At 44.8% G+C, this 21,913-nt stretch overlaps 1 protein-coding gene across 2 annotated transcripts in view; it reads left to right on the top strand.

Annotated features, from left to right (window-relative positions):
• The first annotated feature begins 3,363 nt into the window (after nt 1-3,363).
• Nucleotides 3,364-21,913, top strand: part of CHST8 (carbohydrate sulfotransferase 8) — a 163,429-nt gene continuing 144,879 nt past the window's right edge. The window contains exon 1 of one of the 2 annotated variants that reach the window (XM_089540731.1): nt 3,364-3,903. The gene's annotated coding sequence lies outside the window, so the exon portion shown is untranslated. Of the gene's footprint in view, nt 3,904-11,244; nt 11,319-21,913 lie in introns of those variants that run through there. The other variant, XM_089540732.1, reaches the window with a different exon arrangement.

Raw genomic sequence — 21,913 nt, forward strand, 5'->3', positions numbered from 1 at the left:
AAGTTGCTCAGAAAGACCTAGAGATTCCTAGAGAGAACACTCTGTTAGGCATTTGTATCTCCTATTCTGTGTCTATTTGGATTTGTGGATTTGTGTATGAGACGTTATGTTAAATATTACGTTGCTTTTGATGACAGCGAGATTTGGAGGCCTCTCATTCACAGGGTCACCATAAGTCGCCTATGTGTAATATAAATATTGCGCAGATCTCTTAATATGTGTATTTTATGCAACTTAATATGTTTGTTTTATGTAACTATTGTGTTTTAACTGTTGTAACTTGCCTCGAGGCGTGAGGAGAGACAGGTGACAAAATTATTATTATTATTATTATTATTATTATTATTATTAGTCAAAGTTGACTTGATAGCAGCTAACGACAACAAATAAGTTTAAATATGCATATATAGATATGAGGATGGAAAAGTTATTGGAGTGACCGTGGTGGCGGAGAGAATCTGGATATGTTAATCACCCCAAAGTATATCTTATCTTACGCCTAGTACGCATGCTATTGCCTATTAACATGTCAGGAGCAAAGCACTGTAATATAATTCATGCATTATAGATTATTACCAAATTGACTATTGCCATCTAAGTAGCAGGGATTGTGAGCAGATGCTAACTGCCTCTGTTTACATCATTAACATTTGCAAGGAGAGCTCTTCTTAAGAGCAATTTCGTTTCAGGGAAGCAATTTCCTGGAGGCCAGCTTCATTTAGTCAAGCATCTCCTAACCGAGGAAATCCTGCAAATATCCCAAGGGATGCCAACAGGAAGGAGGTCCCAAGATCCTCTTGGGGAAACTGTGATGGTCCTTCAGGTCTTCCAGGTTTCCAAAATGTTGGTGGATCTGTTCTCTATGGGATTGCTGGTGCATTTCGGAAGGCGATTCTGGGACCATTACCTTTTGGAGTACTATTGCTCCCAGAATCCCACTGTCATCCTTCCAATTGAAGGATTCTGGGAGTCATAGTAAAAAAAAAAAGCAACGATTCCAATCTTTGCTTCAACATGCATGACCAAACTGACATGTCTATATAACTAGGTGGAAATCTGTGTCTTGCAATTTTGCAGAGACGAGGTTAAATATCAAGTCGGGGGTGCATCTACATTGCAGAAATGATGCAGCTTGGCACCACTTTAAAAGTGCTGTAGGGAATCCTGGGTTTGTAGTTTTGCAAAGTCTTTTGCCTTCTCTCCCAAAGAGGGCTCACAAAACTACAAATCCCAGTTAAAGTGGTGTCAAGCTGCATTGTTTCTAGAGTGCAGATGCACCATTGGATACACTTTTCACTGAGCTGGGCCATTGATCCCAACTATGCACTATGCTCAACCCCAATGATAAGTTACTTTCCCGACATCCTTTCCCGGTATGATTGCCAAATACTAAATCTGTGACCTGATGCTCTGCTCCATGACCTCCTTCTGAAGAACCAAACCATTCAACATCCATGCAACAAACAAGCTTGACCTGGTTGTGGTCAAGGTGTTGTCGGTAAAATTTATCACAGCATTGGGAGAATCATTTCTTCCATGTTGGTCCCCAAAATTCAACTGACTCGCTCTGACAGGAATTGGCCTTCCAAGCCACATTTCAGCGTCAGGCCTTGCATTCAATTCAGGGCATAAATCAAAGTCTTCTTTAAACAAACCTATTTGCTTTATGGCATGTTCTCCTAGTGCGCTTCTTGCTGTAAAACGGATGGGACCTTATATAATCCAAAGGCCCTACGAAATGACAGCTCCGTTGTTTGGACAAGGCGACTGAGTCTGCAAAGGCAGCCCTGGAGGGGTCCTTACTAATTATTAACTAATTATGACACTTACAGTCTGATATTTTTGTCCGAAGCTGGAACCCAAAGCGACTTCTAAATTCCTCCATGCTTATTCTGTAAACTGGGGCCAGTTGCAAACCTCACCTTAATTGTTTCTCTTCCTTGCAATATCTTAAGACTTTAAAAAACACTGGGACACCTCCTTATTATATTTTGTTCATTTTTGCCATCAAATTGGGTTAGATTTATGATGACCGTACAGATGTTTCCAAACTACACTCCCCCCCCCCCCCCAAATACTCTTTCCCAGGGTCTGCTTGTTCCTGGACTGCAAGGCTCCTTGTGAGGAAGGGGGGACGAAGCAGCATGGGTCCCTTCCTTCCTTCCTTCCTTTCTGAATATATATAGGCTGCTTACATCTGGAGCTTTGAAAGGAAACTGCTATAATTAAAAGTAGCAGCAGCAGCAGCAGCAACCAGTAACAGCAAAACATTTTTAAAAATGCAAACACGACAGTCGCCAGTAGGTTGGGCAATACAGGGAAGGTTTGCCCAAATACATATACATATATATGTATGTATGTACACACACACATACATACATACACATACTGATAAACATACTTATATACACACACATATCTGTCTACACATATGCACACACATATGTTCATACTGATAAACATATACATACACACACACATATACATATACTGATAAATATATATGTATACACATACTGATACACACACACACATATACACAGCATCCTGTGTGCCAAGTGGGCTCTCCTGCCTCCCTCCATCCCTCCATGCCAAGGGGCACCATCCACCCAAGGAAAAAGGGGAATGGGGAGGGGGGGTTAACCCTTTCCTCCCTTCCTCAAGAGATTTGGGATCTCAGCACCATCCTGCCCTCCTCCTTCCCCTCTCTCTTGGCAGCATCCTGGTGCCCAGATGTGTGTGCCAAGAGGGGTCCCTTGTCTCCATCCATCTGTGCCAAGGGGCACCGTCTAGCCAAGGAAAAGGGGGAATGGGTGTGTGTGTGTAACCCCCCCCCCCGAGGTTTTGGGTTCTCAGCATCGTTCTGCCTCCCTCCATGACCCCTGCCGCCTTGAAAGTGCCCAGGGATGTCTGTGCCAAGTGGGATCCCCTTTCTCCATCCATCTGTGCCAAGGCGCACCTTCTCCCCATCGGACCAGGGAAAGGGGTGGGTGGGTGATCCTTTCCTCCTCCCTCCTCCACGGAGGGGTCTGGGGTCTGCCTCCATCCCTGCCTCCTTGAAGGGGGCTTGGCAGCCTCCAGGTGTGCCCAGGGGGTCTGTGCCAAGCGGCTCTCCTTTGCCTGCTTGCCTGCCTGCCAAGGCGCGCCTTCTCTAGCCAAGGGAATGTTTTGGGCCTTTTTAATGGGAAGGCTTTTGGGGGCTGATCCTCCTGCTGCTGCCCCGCTCCTTCCAAGGGGCCTGGTTGGCACCCTCCTCCTTGGGGCCAAGGAAGGAAGGAAGGAAGGAAGGAAGGAGGAGGTTGCCATGGAGGAGGAGGAGAAGAGGAGGAGGAAGGAAGGAGGCGTCTGGGCTTGGGCTCTGCCCTGCAGGCGGGGCGGGGAGGCAAGCAAGGGGCTGGCATCGCTTCCCTGCCCACCTTCCCAGGAGGAGGAAGAAGAAGAAGGAGGCAGTGCCCAGCCCTGGCTAAGCCCAGCACTTTGGCCAGCCGAGGAGGAGGAGGAGGAGGAAGGCAGTGTCCTGCTGCCCGAGCCAGGCTCCACTCCTCTCGCCCAGCACTTTGGACAGAGACAGCAGAGGAAGAGGAAGGGAAGGAGGAAGAAGGCGAGGAGAAAGAGAAGGAAGAAGAAGAGAGGGAGGAAGAGGAAGAAGAAAAGAAGGAAGAGCAGGAGGAGGAAGGAGAGGAGGAAGAGGAGGAGGAAGAAGAAGAAGAAGAAGAAAAGGAGGAGGAGAAGGAAGAAGAAGAGGAGGACGAGGATCGGGGCAGCCTTCCTCCCCAGGGACCCTCTCCAGGCGGAGGCAGCGCCGCTTCTCCTTCTCCTCCTTCTTTCCCTTTCTCTTTCTTTCTTTCTTTCTTTCTTCTGCTGCTGCTTTTGGGCTGGAGAGGCGCGGAGGCGAAGGCGCAGGTGAGGCTGGAGCAAGGAAGGAAGGAGGCAGGGATGGATGGAGAAGGGGACCAAGGGAGAAGGGAGAGGCTCCCATCCCAGCCTTGTCTGCTGTCCTCCTGTCCCTCTGGTGGAGGGGATCCGCGCCGGGGTCTAGTCCCAACTCTGGAGGCTTTGGCGGTGCCTTCTGGCTGGGGATGGAGTGGGTGGCCCTCGGGGGACTCTTCCCAGGCCAGGGCTCTCCGAAGCGGATGGCGCTTTTCATTTCTGGTCACGGTTGTTTTGTTGGGGAGAGATCGGGATTCATAATAAGAATAAGACTAGAATCCAGAAGGGTTAACCCTGGGAAATCTCTATGTCTGCCGAGGGACCTTTGAGGGTGAATGCAAGCAAGGAGCTGGGATGCTGCTACTTACTAGTTTCTCTCTTTTAGTTAGTCTCAGAGGTGCTACAAGAGCCCTTGGCTCATCATCATCATCATCATCTTGCATGTTTTAGGACGAAGGGCTCCTCGGGTTCTGCCTTGAGCATCTATCTTTCCTTTCCTTTTGCTCCTCTTTTCCTTTCCTTTTTGGAAAGTGGGTTTTGCACTGGATGGAAAGGCATGCATCCATCCTCCAAAGAATTTTTTCTGGTTCTCTTTGCACGTGTGCAACTCAGTTACACGTGTTCCGGGGAAGCTAGACAGGGCAGGGAAAGAAACTTTGCAAAGGCATATATATGAGATGCATTCAGGAGAGGATACATTCAGACGTTTCCAGTGTTTTCTCCTCCACCTTCTGATCCAAAATGTTGCCTGGGTTGTTTAATCTCAAAAATGCATAGAGTTCCAAATCTGTCTTGGGTTTTACTCCTGACTTCCAAGGAGATTTGTTGCTTCTTCTTGTTGTTGTTATTGTTGTTGTTGTGTGCCTTCAAGTCATCTCTGACTTATGGCAACCCTAAGGAGAACCTATGATAAAAGTTTTCTTGGCAGGTTTCTTCAGAGGGGGTTTGCCATTGCCATCCTCTGAGGCTGAGAGAGTGTGACTTGCCCAAGGTGGGTGAGGGAGATTCGGACCCTGCTCCCCAGTGCCTTCTGGCTCCTCATCCCTTACTCAGGACTAAGTTTGACTTCACAACCATTCATGGTGCGAGGTCCATGCTATGGAATCCTGGGATGTGTAATTTGCGGTGGCACCACAGCTCTCCGACAGAGAAGGCTAAATAACTCCGCATTCAGAAAGAATGGTCTAGTGTTGGAGTGCTGGGCTCAGACCCGAGTTCGAATCCTTGGCTCAGCCTAGGAAACTCATTGGGTGACCTTAGGCAAGTCACACTCTCTCAGCCTCAGAGGAAGGCAATGGCAAACTAGGGAGCCAGTCTAGAAACACTTTTAAAACTTTACAATGTAAAACAACAACAACAACAAGGCAAAGCTAGGCTAAAGAACCAACTTGGTAGTTTGAGTGCTGGAGTAGGACTCTAGAAGAACTGGGCTCAAATCCTGGTTCAGCCTTGGATTCACTGGATGTCCCTGAGCAATTCACAATCCCTCTCAACAATGGTAGCAAGGAAACCCTTGGGTTGCCATAGGTCAGCATTGATTTGAAAGGACACACCACCACTATTTGAATAGATATCTCAATTAAAATTTGCACTAAATCCAGGAGCGGATTCACTGATCATGGAAGCTGTCATCAGATATGCAACTTTCCTTCCCTATCCCTCCATTCACTTCTATGGCGCTGGCCTAGGCTTGCTTTCCCTCGAATGTGCCATTTGACTCCCCGGCTGCCTTTAAAATAACTTTCCCACCATCTATTTATTGGAGAGGAATGATGTTTGGAGACAGCTCTTCTCTGCCTCTAGGTAGACCTGGTTGTTGTTCAAACTGGTTGTTATTCGAGGGAGACAGGCTGCTTCTCTTTGGGCCGGAGCAATTTTGGAGATGTCGGGGAGGTGGGTTTGAAACCAGAAATGTGGCTTTGGATGGGAGCTGGCGTCCAATCCGGGGGCAATTTTGGAGCCCAGAAATGGTGGTGGGCAGGAAAGCAGGGATGGCATTGCCTCCTTTGGATGCCTCTCCAGACTAAAAATCATTGCATATGTGCCATGCCAGCTTTTCACTGGCAATCCAGGCGAGAGCTGAGCAGGAGGGTTTTCGCACCAGCTCCAGAAAAGTTCAAAAGGTCTTCCATCAGACTCTTCTGAAAGCAAAGTGAGCGAGAATACGTATATATATATATTCAGAAGAAGTGTTGCTGGGAGCAAAGGCTGCGGAGTATTTTTGCAATGCCTTGAGGACTAATTAGGTGAACTGAATCTCTGGTTGAGTGGCTGAAAGTGTTTCCATAAGTAAGACTTGGGTGAGCATCCTGATGGTGCCTTATACATGCATAGATTACTTTACACATCTGGGTTATGCTTTTCCAGGTAATGCATAATGTGCATGTTTGGCTGAAGGTTAACAAAGTGGCTTTACACATACGGTGCCATTGTGCATGGCATGTAAGTGCACATGGTATGTAGAGAGATCTTGTAACTGAAAGAAAGAAGTTGGCAGCATGAGCTTTTGTAGACTTCAGTCTACTTCTTCAGATGCATTTGCACATGGTGCATTTATTGTGCAATTGCACATGCTTGCACATTGGTTGCTTTACACCTTCTTAGTATGTCTGGATCGTGGTCATTCCTCTGTATCCACTGATTCTGCCTTCTTGGATTCCACCATACATGGCTTGAAGATATTGTGTGTGTGTGTGTGTGTGTATTCCAAAAAAGCAAACATTGAGTTTATATAAGGGACACCATTTTACTACCCCATTGTATTTAATGGGACTTGAGCACCCATGGATTTTGGTATCAGTGGGGTTCCTGGAGCCAAACCACACTGGATACAAAGGGCCCACTGTATAAATGTCTGTCAACTTGTGTAAGGCTTGGCACTTCTTGTGTACCAGTTCTTGTGGACTATAAGTGCATTTTCCTGGGGGCTTGCCAGCTTTAAACACCTTTAAACAGGATGTCTTGCTCAAGTAAGACCTTTCGCCAGATCTGCAGAGTGCTTTCATTGTGGTTGGAGTTCATTTTTGGTTCTGTTTTCCCAGTCCTGGCGCAGCGCACTACTTCCAAAACGTGTTTCATGCCTGTGCGAGTGACTGCTCTGTCTGGATTCTGCAATGAGATGTCACTCCAGGGGACATAAAAATGTCCTCTCCAGGTGCATGAAGAAGCTCCATACCCATTGTATTTCCATAACCTTGGGCGGGAAGGATTTATTGATTAACTTAATCAATTAATTATATTCTGCCTTTCTCCTGATATGGAACCTCATGCAACTAACACCATGAATTAAAGTAAGGTGTATTTTTATTTTAAAAAAAATCCTGATGATTAAAATAATTTAAATCAATAAACAAGCAAACTATTGCATTAAAACAGTACAATGGGCCCTTGGTATCCTCTGGGGCAGCAGTGCTCAGCCTATGGGTTGCGGCCCCTTTTGGGGTCGAATGACCCTTTCACAGGGGCCGCCTAAGACCATCAGAAAGCACATATTAATGAAGAAGCATGGGTTAATTTTATGGCTGCAGGTCACCACAACATGAAGAACTGTATTAAAAGGGTGGCGGCATTAGGAAGATTGAGAACCACTGGAGGCTGGCTCCTTCCTATGGAATCCTGGGATTTGTAGTTCGCTGTGGCACCAGCAGCACTCTGACAGAGAAGGCTATCTCACAAAACTACAACTCCCAGGATTGCATAGGAAGGAGACATGACAATTAAAATGATATCAAACTGCATAATTTCTATGGTGCAGATTAAACCATGATTGGCTTGATCCGAATCAAGGCCCACCTTTCTTCCAAAGCTAGGATTCAAGGCCATTTATAAAACATAGAACAGGAACAGCTTTGAATAACCCTCCACAGAATTTGACATGCCAAAGCACAGTTTGACATTGAGAAATGATTCAACGAGGGAGTCATTGAAAACCATTCCCGATCAAGAATGTCTCAGGGAGCTGGGTGTGTTTAACTTGGAGAAAAGAAGTTTTAAGAGGTGACAAGATAGCCATGTTTAAATATCTGAAGGGATTTGTGTGGTTTGGTTGTTTTTGTCCTGCCTTGGCAGGGGCTAAGATTGGATGGTCTTTGGAGATCCCTTCCAGCTCTATGAAAAATGCACCGGTAAAAGCATACAGCCCTTGCATTTCTCATTGCCCAAAGCCGCTTTTATATTGCTGGCTGCAAAAGATGTTGTTTTAAATGGTGTTTAAACTGTTCTGATTAATTGTTTTAATTACTGAATGTCTGGTTCATTGATCCTGGATGTGGATCCTGAATGGAGCAGGGTTTTCTTCAGTCCAGTGATTCACGCAGGGACCCTTCATCTGGGACCGGTCCTTCTTCTGGGTTGCCACAACCTGTGCATCCAAAAGAGAATAGGATTGGATTGGGTGGCCCTTGAGGGTCCCTTCCAAGTCTTGAATTCCATGAAGGAGAAGGTTGGGGGTAAACACGGTAGCCGTGTTTAAATATAGGGTTTAAGATGGTGTGGCCTGGGAGTGTGTTGGAGTCTCCTCCTGTGGAGGCTGGATGAGCATTGGTTGGTGGGTGCTTTGATTGTGTCTTCCTGCATGGCAGAAATGGGGTTGGAATGGATGACCCTTGAGGGTCCTTTCCAACTCTGGGGTTCTGTGTATTCCTGCATGGCAGAAGGGAATGGATTGGGTAACGGTTGAGGGTTCTTTCCAACTCAAGGATTCTGTGTATTTCTGCCTGGCAGAAAGGGGTTGGATTGGCTGATCCTTAGAGTCCTTTCAAACTCTAGGATTCTTTGTATTCCTGCATGGCAGAAGGGGGGCTGAATTGGGTGACCCTTGGGGTACCCTTCCAACTCTAGGATTCTGTATTCCTGCATGGCAGAAGGCGATTGGAGTGGGTGGCCCTTGGTGATCCCTTCCAACTCTAGGATTCTATGATTCTTCCTCCTTTTTGTGGACATGCATTGGGTTCATGGGAGTTTTCTCTCCATTCCTCATGGGCCACTAAGCCTTTCCTGCCTTGGAGGAGTCTGGGGCCGAACGGTGACTCCTTTAGAGGGGCTGCATGTCTCCTCCCTCTCCTTGAATGCCTTTTGGGGTCATGGGAATCTGTGGTCCATCCCTGTCCATCTTCTTAAATATCCCCATAACCCGCAGCTGGGGGAACCAGTGACCTCAGCGAAGCTCTTCCAAATTAGAACAGTCCTGGCCAAATCCTTGTTATTTATTGGCGATGCTGCCATTTGATGAAAGGCTCTCATTTTTGTCGAACAACCGCCTTCTCATCAATTCCCTCCATGTCTGGGGGATTTGCTCTTTATTCTGAGCGGAGGCCTTGAAAAGCTCTCTGTGTTGGAGAATAAGCTCTTTCTGAATTCATGGGCCTCCAAATTAAACTCTGCCTGACACCTGCTACCTAGATCAGAAGTGTTATTGCGGCTGCGAGGGTGATGGATCGGGCCTTTCCCACATTGCCAAACCATTTGTTGAAAAATCATATCATTATTTAATGCAAAATATATTGCAAGTTTGATCCCAGAAAATGAATGCCACCTTCAAAAAGAAAAAGAATAGCAGAGAATGTGGGTGCAGTAAAGGGAATAACGGAACGATTAACCTTCCCAGGAAGAGGTGGCTGATCAATAACCAGCCGATATGTCGAGCAAAATCAAACTTATTACAGCGGAGGTATAAATGGGTATTGGCACCCGCCGGCGCCTGGCTTGCCTTGTCTCCGCCGTGAAAATTTAGTCCCAAGCCCTCGGAAAACTGTAGACAGCTCTGTAACATAAGGTCAAAGCTTAATTATTTACGGAGGGACATCAATCTGCGTGTGGGTATGGTTTATTTATACATCGCCCAAGATGGAGAAAGATAAGGAGAAGGGAAGGGGCGAATCCTCTTTCTCTCTGTGTGTCTAAGAGATGGGTAAAGGCCACAGTGGCTCCAAGTGAGTTCCCCGACCTTTTGGAAAATGGCAGGAGCCCTACCTGACTTGAGGCTGGGCGAAGGAATCGCAGAGCGGCTGGGTGTGTTTTTGGGTTTGTGTGTTTGTGAGGGGTTTGTGACACTTCGGACAAATGTTCTGCCTTTGAGTAATGTCACACTGAACGCTTGCTAGTAATCGCAGTCTGGCTGGAAGGGGTTCGTTCTTGGAACACATCTGCCCCAGAGCCAGAGGGGCTCATGGATGGTCCCCAATATTTCAGTTTCTGGCTGGGAGGATGGGGAATCGGCACCAAGGTTTATATTCCAGGTCTTAAAGCTATCCTCCAAGATGCTGAAAATAGATTTGGCCCCTTGGGCAGTCCTTTTAAAGTTCAGTTTACAATCTGGTGTGGATGTACAGTTGGCCCTCCTTATACACAGATTTTTAATACACGGATTTGAGCATACACATTTTGAAATATATTCCAAAAAAATATACATTCCAAATAGAAAACCTTGATTTTCCATTTTATATATGGAGCACCATTTTGCTATGCTGTTATATTTAATGGGACTTGAGCATCCACGGATTTCGTTATCCACGGAGGGTCCTGGAACCAAACCCCAGCGGATAACAAGGGCCCACTGTACTATCCCGTAGACACCAGCTGCCATTGCCTGCCTTTTCCCCCCCCCCATCTGTTTTTCTCTCCATTTTTCCTGTTTTTCCTTCTTTCATTCCTTCTTCTTTTCTCTCTTTCCTCCTTTTTTCCTCCTTTCTTTCTTTCCATCCATCCCTCCCTTCTTCCTTTTCCCTTCCTTCTTTCCTTCCCTCCCTCCCTCTTGGTTGCGCAGTGCTTATGTGCCAGTCCTACAGCCACAAGGTTGTGATTTTGATCCCAGCCAGGGTTCCAAAGTCCACTCAGCCTCCCATCCTTTCATAGGTCAGTAAAATGAGTCCCCAGCTTGTTGGGGACAATTGGCTTATAGATTGTAAACTGCTTAGAGAATGCTGAGTTCACTGATAAGTGGTATATAAATGTAAATGCTATTTATTCCTTCCTTCCTTCCTTCCTTCCTTCCTTCCTTCCTTCCTCTGCATCACCATCACCATTGTTTCTATTACCATTCAGCAGTTACCACAGAAGCATCTGTTAGTCTGTTGTAGCATAAAAGAGAGCAAGGAGGAGAGGGAAAAGATCTAGCAGCACCTACCACCTTTAAGACTGATAAGTATAAGCCTTCATGGATATCACTCTGAACAGTGAAGAAAGTGGATAGGAGGAGAACCAACTTACTCTGAGCTGCAAAGGCTTGCATGTTGTGTGTGTGTGTGTGTGTGTGTAATCTATGTATATTTATAGCTATTTTCTACCTTCCCTTCCTGTTATGGTGCCAGGGTTCATCCTCCATTCTGCTTTGCATCTATCTTCTGGCTAGAAGGAAGAAGGATAAACTGAATGGTCCTTATCTTATCTCTGTAAGTAGTTGCAAAGGAGTAATCCCCTAGTGTCACCTTCTTCTTCCTTTTAGCTAAAGTGTGTCTTAATTTTCAAGCAAGAAAATATTCTGTGTGTGAGAGAGAAAGAGAGAGACAAGCTGTGGGCAACTGTGGTTGGTATTTAATGCACAACATGTAACGATAATATATCCCTAGACCTCAGATTTTGGCCTGGGACAATGTTATACTAGCAAACCTACTGCACACCATGTCCCATGTTCAGGGGCATGACAAGCCAGGGAAGAAAACCAGATATTAGGCTTGATGTGTGTCTTTATCGTCCTGAATTGTTTGTCATGTCAGGTATCTCCACAGAGGTGCACGTTATTGATGAAAATGTGATGCAAATCCTTTAAGAAACTGAAGACGCCGCAGCAGAGAGAACATCTGTGCATCTTGGAAGCAAATCAGATGCTCTGCATTAATGTGACTCTTAAAAAAATTCTTGCTGGGTGACAGTGAAAGAAATCCTGAGGTTTGCCATCTTGCAACGAAGACCCCAAATCAATGGCCTCGACTTGCTTTCTATGTTCTTGCCAATCTCAGGCAAGATAGTTATAACATATATTTTCTTCCTCCTGGAGCTATTTCGTGGGGAGATATCACAGAATGGCCCGGTCCCTGTTTAATGCTTTCAGAGCAAAGCATGGCAGGGGAATCTCTCATGTGCATCGAAGAATAAATCAGGCCAGTCCTGAGATAGCCAAGGTCTGTGGCAGTTTCCCCATTACTTGGGAGGATATGTGCCGCTACTTGGAATATGTTCCAATTTTTACTTGGGGGATCAAAAAAAGCAATTTTGATGGGCTTGACAACTTACCCAAGGAAATGTTGGTTCGAATGTGTATTGACGGAGAAGCAAAAACTGTGGTGCATCCAGTGGTATCCACCGAAGAAACAAGGGACCTGTCAAGAGGCATCAAAAGATGTTTGCTTCTTGGAACCATTTTTGATGCATCTTTTGGTGCATCTTTTGATGTATGCATCATATTTTCAATTAGAAGTTGTGCTAAGCCCTTCTTCAGGGGACACTGGAGAACTGAACTCCAGAAAATTCTGAATTGGGTGAGGAATGCTGGGAGTTGCAGTCTAACAACATTTGGAAGAACACATGATTACCATCCCTGCTACTAGCAGTGTAACCAATTAGATTTGGTTACATGAAGATATCATGATGGCAAGAGAAGGCAAGCGAGGGCTGGGAAACGAAGGCGAAATCAATGCAAATTGATCCCTCAATGTTTATGAAGGGGGTGCAGAAAACTCATTTAGAAAAGAAAGTGGGTGTGTATGCAGGCTTTGTGTATGTTTGTGTATGTGAACCAGCCTGGTTTGAGTGTTGGACTTTGGAAAGACCAGGGTTCAGTTTCCAGGTCAGCCATGAAACCCAGCTTGGGCAAGTCACACTCTCTCAGCTCAGGGGAAGGCAACAGCAAACCACCTCTGAGCAAACTTTGCCAAGGAAACCCCATGACAACGGGGTTGCCATAAGTCAGAAATTACTCAAAGGCACACAACAACAACAACAACTTACGGCATTTGAACGTTTGCAAAAATTGGTGCGTAGTCCGAAGCCTTGGAAGGGCCTGCTGAAAAGGTCAAAGAGCCACTCGGCTTCCCCTGAAATTGTCTCTCTTTTGGATTGTCACCCGGTGTGATTGCAGCTCCGGATTCACCCAAGCATCCTCCGTCAAGTTGAAATGCGAACTGCATCTTATTTCCTTGAGCTCTAGAAATGTCAAGATGAAATTAGCTGTGGAGGCGAATGAAATGCAAAGAGAGCTGGGACAGGGGGAAAGAGGAGACAGAAAAGGCTTGAGAAGGAGAGAATCTGCAAAGGGAGAAGGTCCCAAGGGACTGGGAACAACTGGTCCTCCTCCCTTTCTTCTCCTGAGCATCATGGTCAACTTTTGCATCCATTCTGCTCTGCTCCAAACAGTCCTCCAGGAATTCAGGAACAGGAATAGGAAGGAATATCCAGTTCTTTTTTGTTTTCAGATAGAAAAACTAGATGCAGAAACTAGTCCTGCTGAACCTGAACCTCAACTTCTATAAAAGTGTATTTGAGGAATTGGATTCATTTCAATTCTGAGGAGGGAAGAGAAGTTCAATCTTTAAGAAATCCAGATACAAACCAACCTGAACTGATGCTACTGGATGAATGTCTTAATCTGGGAATAGTCATTCACTGAATTTTGCAACTGCTGTATATTCCAAAGATATATTATGCATTTGGAAATGCAGAGAGAAAATATCCCAAGAAAGATGCATTTTGGGCTGGTTCCACCTAGAATAAGCTACATGAGTTGCTGAATGATAAGGCAACATTTACATAAACCTCAGGGATTCAATGAGTCTACTCTAGATTGAATCTGCAAAACAGGAGTGGGAATTCTGAAGCTCTCCAGTTGTTATTGGGTTGCAGCTCCCATCAACCCTAGTCAGGATTGTGGGAGCAGCAGTCCAACAGTATCTAGACTCTGGCGGGTGGCATGCTTCTCAGTCCAGAGGGTGCAATTCTTTGTCCCCCGGAGGATCTTGACTATAATGTCCATGCATAAATCTGTAGAAGAGAAGGTTAAGAGATAATATGACAGCCCTGTTTAAGTATTTGAAGGGATGGAGTAGTGAGGATTCTCTGCTGCTCCAGAAAATAGGACCCAATGGAGCAATGGATGCAGGCTACAGGAAAGGAGATTCCACCTAAACATTAGGAAGAACTTCTTCATGGTAAGATCTGTTCCACAGCGGAAGATGATGCCTTGAAGCATGGTGGAGTCTCTTTCTTTGGAGGGTTTTAAACAGAGACTGGATGGCCATCTGTCAGGGATGCTTTGATTGTGAGTTCCTGCATGGCAGAATGGGGTTGGATTGGATCATCCTTGGGATCCCTTCCAAGTCTAGGATTCTAGTAAGTTGTCATTTTCACTTAGCAGTAGTACACAGAAGAAAAGGTTAAGCGGGAACATAACCAGTTTGAAGGGATGTCATATTGAGGATGGAGCAAGCTTGTTTTCTGCTGCTCCAGAGACTGGGACCCAGAGCAATGGAAGCAAACTACAGGAAAAGAGATTCCACCTTAAAATTAGGAAGAACCTCCTGACAGTAAGAGCTTTTCGACGGTGGAAGCCACTGCCCTGGAGGGTGGTGGAGTTTCCTTCTTTGGAGGTTTTTAAAGAGAGTCTGGATAGCCATATGTTGGAGGTGCTTTGATGGTGTCTTCCTGCATGGCACAAAGGAGATGGATCGGATGGCTCCAACTCTGGGATGCTATCATGGATGTGCCATGCTCCACAGAATTTGGCATGGAACAGAAATGGTTCAAAACTTGGTTCAGAAGGGTCCACGCCAGTATAAGGAGGTCTGTGGTTACATTGGTGCACGAAGCACCCACCCACGGCTTCCTTCCCATCTTGTTGTGCGGGTCACACGCTGTTCCCAGTGGGTGGAGAACAGCATGCCCAGGCGCAAGGTGCCAGGTTTCTTCGCTTAGTCATGGCCGCAGTGGAGGATTTCGCACCTCCGGCAGCAGAACAGGCGTGAAAGCATGAAGCACCACCAAGTGATGAGGGTTTGTTCCAGTGGAGGAGAATAATAATAAATGTGTGTGAGAATTACTCACCAGACGGGAACTGCCGTTTCTCTCTCTGTCTTTGGAGGAACAAAACAGAGACACAATATTCCAGTCAAGCTGATATATAATTTCCTGACAGTAAGAAGAGCAATAGTGGATCAAACCAGAGGCCTGTCTTTTCCAGCATTCTGCTTCAACAAAAACATCGCTGAGTGTCTTGGGGCCCATACACACTACAGAATGTTAGCACCGTTTTTCCACTTTAATGGCCATGGTTCTGTCCTGGTATCTGGAGTTTGCAACAGTTTGCTTTTGCCTGAGCCTACAGGGAAGGCCAAGATGGAGACTTCTCCTTTCCCTTGGTTGAATTAACTGAATGCAAAGTGCTTTTGGACTTTGAACTCAGTTTGCAGCAATTGGAATAAGTGAGAATTCAGGATTTGATTTGCTCTGCAGCCCAAGCGTCTGTTTCTTTGACCATCCGCAGTATCCGTTTCTTTACAGTTTTGCACCTCCTTGCTATTTGTAAGCCCTTCCGTGGAAAGCATTCTTTGCAGGATGGCATATAAATGTCATAATAAATGCCAAATAAAACAGGATTGTGATTAGGCCGGAGGCATTTCTGGGTGACGTTCCACCTTTCCCTATGAGTAGTGTCCTTTCCTTGAGGCCATAACACTCCAGGAACTGCAAGAGTTACAAAGCTTCTCTTCTTGCATTTGGAAAGAGCTTTGCTTTGCTCTCTGCCTTGTTACCAATGACTGACGGCTCATCCTGGCTCTGTCACACTTTGAGAAGAATTAGCATCTCTGATTCGATCTCTAAGAAGTCCCTAGAAATACTGTCTTGGACAGTTTGTCATATATTTTTTTTAAAGCAAAGCCTTGGACTGATTTGAGAACTTGGCATATTTCACAAACCTTTCACTGCCATTTTTCAGATCAGTGATAATTCGATGCCCTGGATGGATGCCTTATGCCAAGTTCATGTCAAAACGATATTAACCAGACACATTTCTGACAACGTTTATAGCCGGAAGGGCTATTAAGTATGCCGAGGCGAGGAGCGCAGTATACCTTTCCAAACATTTAATTTGAAATGGATGAGCTCAGGCCTCACTCTCCCAGAGACTGAGGAAACTGGTTCTGTACAGGAACCGGATCTTTGTAAATTCCAGGAGAAACTCCCCTGATTGGCACTTGGAAGCGGCACCAAGATTGTGACACAGATAGCGCCTGATTTCTCACTTCTCTGAACGTTTTGAGGCCATTCTTGGCATCTGAACAAATGCATCACAGTAAGAGCACATATATTGATTGGATGTCTTTTGGTGGCATAGGCTGGTTTTGTCCCTAATGTATGCATTTTTGTGGATGGTGCAAAGGAATTGCAATGCTCCGTATGGTTCTTGGCACCAGGCAGATGGATTAATATTATCAGATGTCCACTGGCATTTAAAGAGTGAGGCCCTGTTAGATCAATTTTGCTTTGGCCTAGCAGTTTGAGGATTTAGAAGTAGGTGAGAGTAGATCAGGGGCATAAACCTTCCTGTTAGCAACTTTCTTGTAGTGTTTTCATATCTGTTAGGATGGCAGGTGGGTCATGCACGGCAGTTCAGTTTCCTTTGTTTGGTTCTGCCCTGTATAACCTTTGAGGATCCATTTTGCAATTGGGATGGCACACCTCAGACTAGGAGACCTGTTCTCCAGCAACACACAGGTCTTGCAAATTAAAAATACTTCTTCTTATTATTATTATGCTTTCTTTTAAAGCTGCAGTGACAAAATTGCTCTCAGATTCTGGAGACCTTTCCAGCACTCCCTTGTATCTTAACCATGGGACATATCCTCCAACTTTGCACAGATGAAAACTGGGACACATGTGGCCAAGTAACATAAGAAGGTGTTCAAGAGAGCAAAAGGACAGGCTGCAACAGTTTGCTCTTGCCTTGAGTCTACTGGGAAGGGCAGGATTTTGCCACACCTTCCTTGAACTCACTTTTGCAGTGGTTCATAGCTGTGTGAGTCTGGAAACCCATCTGCAAAGGAGTCTTGCAGCTCCTGAAGTAACTGAAACAAAGAAGTTGGCAGCATGAGTTTTCATAGACTTGTGCATCTGAGGATGTAGGTTCGAGTCTATGAAAGCCCATGCTACCATCTTCAATTTTTAAGTTAGTCTCAAAGGTGCTGAAAGATCCCTTTGCAGACTGATTTTGCAGCAATTGTGGTAGGTTGAAAAAATGGATTGGAGCATTGGACTATGACCCTGGAGACCAGGGTTCGAACCCTGGCTCAGTCATCTAAACCCACTGTATGACCTTGGACAAGTCACGCTCTTTCAGCCTCAGAGGATGGCAGTGGCAAACCCTTCGGAAGAAACTTGCCTAGAAAAACCCCATGATAGGTTCACCTTAGGGTTGCCATAAGTCAGAAACGGCTGGAAGGCTCACAATAACAGTCCCCAAATGAAGCCTTAAGTAGGCCTGGATTTGCATCCAGTTCCAACCCAAAATGCAAGGCAGTCTGGCCTTCAGGACATGCAAGATTTTCCATCCTTTTCTGCTTCATATTGGACCATGGCTGGACTCCGAAGGTGCCCATATGTCAAGGCTGCCTACAAACGGTGTCCCTCTGCTTTCATTTCATGTGCTGGAATGGCATCTGAATGTTCTAGAAAGTGCCCAAAGTGGCTTTTTTTAAAGCCTTGCCATTTTCTCGGAGTGTAAAAAAATAAATGATTAATTTAGGGAAGGATAATAATTTGGCAGGACAAAAGAAGGAAAAATGGGAGAAGCAGAGCGCTTTGAGGCGTGCCAATAGGAGGGTGTCGCCAGTCCATTCTTTGCCGTGGGATTTAGAATTGTAATTATATTTTTCATTTTGCCAGGTGCTGGGAAAGAAAACAAAAGACTTCTTTTTCTTCTTTCTTTCTGTTTTTTTCCCCTTCCATAATTCAGCTGCTTGGATTCCAGGCAGCAAAACAATGTTGACTCGGTTCCTCCAGCGAGGGTTTGAAGATGCCTTTAGAGCTAAGTGTGGTGTCATTGGGAAGCGGAAAGCAGATAAGGAAAAGAAGGGAAGAGAAAGGAAGAGTGTGCAAAGCAAGGAACGGAGGTTTGCTGGGTGTTGTGTGTCTTGTGTGTCACGTCTGTGACAGTGGCACTGAAGGCTGAGATCCTGCAATGGGTTTGCACAGTGGAAACTATTGCTTTCGTAGCTGCAGGGTTCTTGTGCAACACTGCTGTTATGCAACCAATGGCATCTCTGCCAATATGCTTGCTTCTTGTCTCATGTCTTTTTAATCTGCATTTGTTTTAATTATTTTGCAACTGGCTTTGCGTCCCACTATTGAAGAAGAAAGCAGGGTATGAATGAAGCCAGCATGGCCTAGTGGTTTGAGTGCTGGACTATGACTCGAGAGACCAGGGTTCAAATCTCCACTTGACCGTAGAAACTCACTGGGTGGCTTTGTGCAAGTCACATACTCTCAGCCTCAGAAAACCCCATGATAGGTTTGCATTGTATGAATCAGTCACGCCGACTCATACAGAGTTGCAAAGGGCAAATGCTTTGGGCTCTCAGGAGCTTATATACAGTTTTTTGTGGGTTTTTTGGGGTATGTGGCCATGCTCTAGAAGAGTTTGTTCCTAAGCGGTAGGATGTCGAACATGGCCACATAACCCGAAAGACCCACAAAAATCTATGGATGCCGGCCGTGGAATTCCAGAGGCAATTCATGGGGTTGTAGTTCAAAAAAGTAACTTTCCCAACCTCAGCCCTGTCCCTATGGTGCTTCTTAGGGTTGTCAAAAAAACCCGCTATGGGTGCTGCTTCAACCAAGACTGATTCGGTAACACATAACTTTTTAAATTCAATTCAAATTCCATCCAAAAAACCTGAGTTACGGTTTCGTCTTGTTGCTTGGGGAATACTCTAAATCCGGCTTGGCGGCCATCCAGCCCCTTTTGCAATTTATAGTTCTCCTTACTGATTCTGGCAGCGACCTTGGCACCCAAACGCCATCTGTGGCTTCTTCGGTTCATGCGCTTTTCTTCTTTGAGACCCTTTGAGGGTGTTTTCGGCTGAGGAGCCCTTCTTGGTTTTGCAACCTGTAACTAAAAGAGCGAAGAAGAAAGCTCCTCTGGGTTATTGGAATCCTAATACAAGACAAAAGTGTGATTCATTTTCCTCTTGGAGATTCTCTCTCTCTCTCTCTCAATGCATAATAAATAACCAAGTGCAGTGGTTAAGTGATGAAAAATTATGACCCTAACTTTGAGTTATGAAGTGCTTCTGGAAAATAGCATTTAAATGGCACCACACTCAGGCATTTCCTATTGAGATGGCTACAAGGGCGCTATAGTTACTGCCTCCCATTTGCCAGAAATGAATGCACAGGTTTGAGAAATAAATTGCACTTCTTGGCACATTTGTTTGCATGCAAAAGTAGTGTGGTGTAGTGGTTTGAGTGTTGGGATTACGACTTTGGAGACCAGGGTTCGAATCGCAGCTCGGCCATGTAAACCCAATGGACACTCTCTCAGCTTCAGAAGCAGACAAGCACCAAGGATAAGGATTACAGCAAGAGAATGTATGCACAGTCCTTGGGATACTTGAAAGTGTAGCATAGAAAATGTTGAGCATTATTGTGGCTGCGGAAATGAATGTGCATCTTGGAAAGTAGCCAAGAAAAGCAGCAAAAACTCTCTTTTTCTCCAGCTTTGCAGCCAGAAAGTCTATGTGCTAGAATTAATGTGAGCTGACCATGCCTGGTGTGGTGGTTCAGGCATTGGGGACCTGGGTTCGAATCCCGGCTCGGCCACGTAAACCCAATGAGTGACTTTGGGCAAGTCACTCTCTCTCAGCCTCAGAGGAAGGCAATGGCAAACCCCCTTTGGAGGAACTTGCCAAGAAAACCCCATGATAGGTTTGCCTTAGGGTTGCCATGTCAGAAATGACTTGAAGGCTTCTCATTAGGATGTCTTATTCATCTTTAAAAACTTTTGGATGACTTTTGGGTGATTTCACAGTGTTTTATTTGGTAGTTTTAATTGCTTTTAATTTTTTATTGTGAAGGGTTTTAACTGATGCTGTCAGGAAGGTACCTCTGGGAATGAAATGAAATATAAATAATATTATTTATTGTAATGCGCTTGGATTCTGAGTGATTAAGCAGAATATAAATAATAATAATAATAATAAAGTTTATTTATATTTCCCGCCTCTCCCACGGATCAAGGCAGGATTACATCAATAAAATAATACAATAATACAAATATAATCAATACTGAATTAACCAACAATCCTATTAGTTCTCTATTATTTCTTTACATAGGTAAAGGTGGCTAGGATGTCACCTCTTCTCTTCTCCCAAGCTAAATATAGCTGCTCCTCATTATAGAGATTGCTTTCTAGACCTTCTCCCATCTTATTATTATTATTATTATTATTATTATTATTATTCTGCTTAATCTCAGGTAATCCAAGAAGATTACAGCAGTAAAATAACATACAATTAAAAAAGAAATGCATTAAAAATTCCAAAATCCCCAACCCTCCCCCCAACAAAAAACACAACCGAGTCCTAAATAGAGATTAAACCAGAAAAAGAAAAATTAAAAACACTAATGTACAAATACACTAAAATCAGATTTAAAAAATATGTACACAATGCCAGCACAACCAGAAGCCCCGGCAGATGCTCCATTGAATGCACAATGAAATGCGCAACTGAAAGCCCATAGGTCCAGCTGCCCAGAAATGCCCAACTATGTTTCTAGTGGAAGTTACTCATAAGAAAGAGACCAATTGGCCCCTGTTTTGTGTTTCTTGCATCTGTGTGACGCTGTGTTGCTGACCTCCTCCTCGCATCCAAATGGTAGCCTTTAGCTATTCTAGAGAAACAAAGGCCTGTTACAGACTGCCAAAATAAAGCTGCTTCGGGTCTCTTTGGAGGTATGCTATTTAAATGACACATGGGTCCTAAGAGTCCGGAGGTCGCGCCAAAGCCACACTCCATTCCTAAGCACTGGAGTGCAGCTTTGGTGCAGCTTCCGGATTCTTAGGGTGCATGCATCATTTAAACAGCATACAGCCAAAGAGACCCAAGGCAGCTTTATTTTGGCAGTCTGTAACAGGCCCAGATCTACCTTTTCCCATTCAATCTGTTTTATCGATCCAGTTGACTGACCTCATGGTTAAAACCTTTACAAATCAGATACTTGCACACATGCAGAAAGTTACAACGCAACATTAAAATCCACAAGCGCAAATAGATTCCAGTGCAGTAAAAACCAAGGTTATTTTAATTGGGTTAAATTTTAGCTGTTTGCTGCTCACTGCTTTGGATAAAAATATTTGGCTACAGTTTCTCTGGCAGATCCTTTGGTCTCATTCCTTGGGTTTTAATGGCCTTCTTAGCTAGAAGGCGATCCATGGATTGAGTACGTTCATTGTGGAAATCAGGATAAAGATTGCAAAACAGGAAAATAAACGCATCACTGTTTTTTATCAGGGGTGAGAACTGTGGGCTTCAGATATTGTTGGGCTGCAAATCCCAGCAGTCATATAGCCATCATAGCAAGGACTTGTAGTTCAATAGCATGTTGAGAGCCAAAACCATAGATTTTCATGAATGCACACAAAGGCCAAGTTCTTATATCAAGGAAACAGATGATGTATCTATCATTATCATTATTATCATTATTATTAGTGTCCCACTCTTTCCCCAGAACTAGGAGTCAGTGCAGAATTACTGCAGTTTGACACTGCTTTAAATGCTATGGGATTCTAGGATTTGTAGATTTTATGAGATATTTTGCTGTCAAAGATCTCTGTTTCCGCAAATGAAGGTAGAAATCCCAGTTGTAACCACCCGCTGGGCATTTTTCTTTGACTTGATATGTAATTGTCTGAAATGTTCATGGTTTCCTAGCTCTCTCAGTGGCAGCTTCCATGTCAAGGAGGGTATGAGATCTACTCTTGACTTCATTCCTGGTTTC

Source organism: Sceloporus occidentalis, unplaced genomic scaffold (genome assembly GCF_023333645.1).
Source record: "Sceloporus occidentalis isolate IW3139 unplaced genomic scaffold, rSceOcc1.0.p SCAF_10, whole genome shotgun sequence".
Classification (NCBI taxonomy): domain Eukaryota; kingdom Metazoa; phylum Chordata; class Lepidosauria; order Squamata; family Phrynosomatidae; genus Sceloporus; species Sceloporus occidentalis.